Below are 5,078 nucleotides of genomic sequence, written 5' to 3' on the forward strand. Positions count from 1 at the left end.
CTTTTATTTTGGATGAATTTGGCCAATGGTTTATTGATCTTATTGATTCTTTCCAAAAACCAGCTTCTGGTTTCATTGATGCATCTACTATATCTCTAGTTTCTATCTCATTGATTTCTGCTCTAATCTTGATTATTTTCCATTCTTGTGTGTGGAGCTTGCTTAATTTGTAGTTGATTCTCCAGGTCTTTAAGATGTAGAGACAGCTGGTGTATTCTAGATTTTTCAGTTTTTTGAGGGAGGCTTGGATAGCTATGTATTTCCCCCTTAAGACTGCCTTTGCTCTATCCTATACGTTTTGGATAGAACTGTCTTCATTTTCATTGGTTCCATAAATTGTTTAAGTTTTCCTTTGATATCCTGGTTTATCCAAGCATTCTTAAGCAAGGTGGTCTTTAGCTTCCAGGTGTTTGCATTTCTTCCAAACTTTTCCTTGTGGTTGAGCTCCTTTTTCAAAGCACTGTCTATTACTGAGAGTGGTGTGTTAAGATCCCCTACTATTAATGTATTCATCTGAATATGGCTCTTTATCTTGATTAACAGTTTTCTTATGTAATTGGCTGCTCCCATATTGGGGGCATAAATATTTACAATTGTTAAATCTCTTTGGTGTATAGTCCCTTTAAGAATTATGTAGTGTCTTTCCATATCTCTGACTACAGTCTTTAGTTTAAAATTAAGTTTATCTGATATGAGAACCACTACCCCAGCCTTCTTTTGACGTCCATTGGCATGAAAGATGCATCTTCATCTCTTCACTTTCAGTCTGGATGTATCCTTAGGTTCAAAATGGGTCTCTTGTAGACAGCATATGGATGGGTCCTGTAATGTTATCCAATCTGCAACCCTATGCCATTTAATGGGTGCATTAATGCCATTCATGTTGAGAGTGATTACTGAGAGATACCTTTTTATTAACATCGTGGTACCTGTGAAGTCTTTGTGTCTATAGATTGTCTCCATATATTTCTGTTCAATGATATTCTTGGCTTTTTTCCTTCTTTTATAAAACCCCCTTAATATTTCTTGCAGTGTTGGCTTGGTGGTCACATACTCTTTTAAACCTTGCCAGTCTTCAAAGTTCTTTATCTCTCCATCCATTTTGAATATCAGTCTTGCTGGATAAAGTAGTCTTGGCTGCATGTTCTTCTCATTCAGTGCCCTGAATACATTTTGCCAGCCCTTTCTGGCTTGCCAGGTTTCTGTGGACAGGTCTGACATTATTCTGATGGGCTTTCCTCCATACATAAGGGATTTTTTTCCCTCTACTTGCTTTCAAGAGCTCCTGTCTAAAATTATGATTCATCATTTTCACAATCAGGTGTCTTGAGGTCTTTCTAGATTCTATAATCTTGGGGGCAAACTTTTCTGCCTCTAGGACTGGAACGCTGGTTCCATTTGCCAGATTTGGTGAACTTTCATGGAGAATTTGTTCAACTATATCTTCTAGTCTTCTTTCTTTCTCCTCTGCCTCAGGGATTCCATATTTTGATGCTGGAACATTTTGTGGTGTCATTTATTTCCCTAATTCTGTTTTCATGGCTTCTAAGATGGCTTTTTCCTGATTCTTTTTCATCTTTGGTGAGACATGTCATCACCTCCAGAACTGAGGTATTGTGGAATTCTCTCATCAAGAGAGCTGTTATGGGCAGGGGTTTGTGCTGATCTTCTGGGGCAGAGGCCTTCTGCACTGGAAGTGAAATAATTATGACTGAGAGTGACAGTTCTACTGGAATGCAGGGGAGTGAGAGTTAGTGTAAGCAAATTGGTAACCAGTGTCCATTCTGTACTGTATTGTGCAGGTACCTCTGTGTTTATTCTGAGAGGTGGGGGAGGAAAAGGTCATTTGATAACTCCTTTGTTCCCAGAGAGTTTTCTCCATGAATGGTTCCTTTCAGGGACCTACTCAGAGAAAAGTAAATAATCTCTCAAGTGTGTGCACCAGGTGCTGTTCAATTCACTGTTTACAGGGTATATGCCACCTAGGTGATTGCCTGTTTTCTATCCAGGCACAGTTCAGGTTTTATTCCAGCTAGTGCATCTGGTCTTTAATACTCCAGTATCTAAGCCATTCTGGTTGAAAGAACTCTGAAAAGTCAGGCTCTCTCACTTTCTAAACCAATGGTTATGGGGAAGCATTCTCTTTGCCACATTCCTCTATGTGTTCTTCCCTCTATTGCCCTTCTTCTTGACCAAGGCTTCCTCCTCTCCACAGTACCCAGGATCCATTTCTCCCATAAATCATGTCTTGCACTTACCACCTTCTTTGATATGGACTCTTTTCTTGTGGGGTTTGTTCTGTGAATCCTTAGGTCAATTTCTGAGGTATTAGGATGTTTTGATAGTTATCTAGTTGTATTCTTTGGATGATGTGATCCTAGAATCCTCCTACTCCACCACCATCTTCCTGTGTCTTTTTGCATTTGTGATTTTTCCAGATTATTTCTTGTACTTAATTTCCGGTTTTATAGTTGCTGTGGTCAGAAAATGTGAATGATATAACTTTGGTGGTTTTGAGTTTGTTAAGGCTTGTTTTGTGGGCTAATATGTGATCTATTCCAGAATAGTACCTTTAACAAGTGATTTGAAAAAATTGGAAGCCCACTTGTAGAAAAATGAAACTGGTTCCTCAAAAAGTTGAAAACAGAGCTACCCTATGACCCAGCAATTGTACTATTAGATATTTATCCCAAAGATACAAATGTAGGAGCAGGGGCAAGATGGTGGAGAAGTAGGAGACCCCATTTCAACTGATCTCCTAAAGTGAGCTAAATATATACCAGAACACTCTGAACACCCATGAAATCACCCTGAGATGTAAGATTATGCACTTCTGGATCTCTATGGGAGCAGAAGACATCAGTGGAGAGGTAAAGCAGAGTGGGAATGCTTGACTGATATTGGAGGATAAGCAGAAGGGGGAGGGAACCACCAGAAGTGACCTTTGGAAATAACAACCCAACACAAAAGTGCCCTGTGATTGGGGACCAGCATTAACTTAGAGTCTGGTTGAAGGCACTCTAAAAGAGCAAAAGAGCTTAAGAGGTAACTGGTGGAATTGGGCAATCATAGGCATGGCCTATGGGTCCATGAACCCAGCTAGGCCACCACTGGTGACCACCTGTGCCAGAGAGTGCAACAGAGCATTTGTGGTCCCTGAGCTCACAGCTTTCAGATGCTTGCACCTCTGCTGAGCTGGGCCCACTCCCTGCCCATGTTTGAGAGAGTCTGTGCTCTACATATCCTGTGCTACCTCAGGTTGTGAGCACACACCCTTCCCCACCCCCCCACCCTGTCCCTGAGCAGCCTATGGCTGAGAGAACCTGGCGCAATCTCTGGTAGGGATCCCTTGGGGTGGCAGCCTTCTGTGACCTGCACAACCATGAAGTCTGGACTCCAGACAGCAGTCACCGCAAAGGCAACCATGGGAAGTGGGCTTCCTGGACCAATATCACTCATGGTTTTAATGGCATGGGAGTACAGAGACAAGCAGGCGCTTTGGGCGACCCCTGGAACAGTGGCTGGGGGCACGCACAACCTGTGGGAAGTTGTGGTGTTCAGTGGAGTTTGCAGACGGGGATTCTGTGTGTTCTGGACCACCCAGAGGAGAGTGGACTGAGGCTTCTCTCTGAGGTGGAGGTCTGGGTGCAATGTGCTTTACACTAAACCTCTGAAAAGCCAAGCCACAAAAGCCACCAAAGAATAACGAACTTCAGAGACAGAAGTCTGAATAACCAGTTTCCACAGAGCCCAGCCCCTTGATAGGGGGCAGAATGACTCAATCCAAGTAAGACTGATTGAAAACAATGAAGCAGCACCCCCACCAAGGCAAGCAAAAAGAATGAGAGGACTACCACAGGATCCCCATTAAACTGTAAAACCCCAACATCAGGGGAAAACAATATATTAAACTCCCAGTATTGCCCTAAAACCTGTATATTTCATAGATACAACTTTTTTTAAATTTCGTTCTCACAATTCTTGTTATTTTTAATTTTTTTACCTTCTTATATTACAACTAGAGGTTTAATACAGCATATTCCAGAATAACCCTTTTTAAAAGATTTATTTATTTATTTGACAGACAGAGATCACAAGTAGGCAGAGAAGCAGGCAGAGAAAGAGAGGGGAAGCAGGCTCCCTGATGAGCAGAAAACCCGATGCGGGGCTCGATCCCAGGACCCTGAGATCATGATCTGAGCTGAAGGCAGAGGCTTTAACCCACTGAGCCACCCAGACACCCCCCAGAATAACCTTTTAACTTGAATTTTTTTCATACATATGCCTGTGTTTTTCTTTTTCTTTTATATTTTTTTAATATACATATAGATATAAGCTTCAAGGTAATCCTTTTTTCCTAATCAATACTACCTCTATTTATAAACCAGTTTTAATCTCCCTTTATCTCTGGAGAGTTGAGTCCTTTAACAAAGATATCAAGATACACCCAGGAAGAACCAAAGATACAAATGTAATGATCTGACAATGCACATGCATGCCAATGTTTATGGCAGCAATGTCTGTGGACAATGTATGTAGCCAAATTATGGAAAAGGCTGGGATATCCATGAACAGATGAATGGATAAAGATGTGATATATATATATATATATATATATATATATATATACACACACACACACGATGGAATATTACTGAACTATCAGAAAGGATGAGTATATACCATTCACAAAGACTTGGATGGCGCTAGAGGTTATTTTGCTGAGAGAAATAATTTAATCAGAGAAAGACAATTATATAGTTTCACTCATATTTGGAAAATGAGAAACAGTTCAAAGGATCATAGGGGAAGGGAGGGAAAACTGAACAGAAACTCATCAGAGAGGGAGAAAAAGCATGAGAGACTCTTAACTATAGAAAACAAACTAAAGGTTGTTGGAAGGGAGGTAGGTTAGGGTATGGGATAATTGGGTGATAGGTGTTAAAGGGGGTACAGGATTATGAGCCCTGGTTGTTATATGCAACTGATGAATTATTGAACTCTACAACTGAAACTAATGATAAGATTAAAGTAATTAATTGATCAGTGATGATAATGATATTCACTGGACTTCAGAA

The sequence above is a fragment of the Mustela nivalis genome (genome assembly GCF_964662115.1).
Source record: "Mustela nivalis genome assembly, chromosome: X".
NCBI lineage: Eukaryota > Metazoa > Chordata > Mammalia > Carnivora > Mustelidae > Mustela > Mustela nivalis.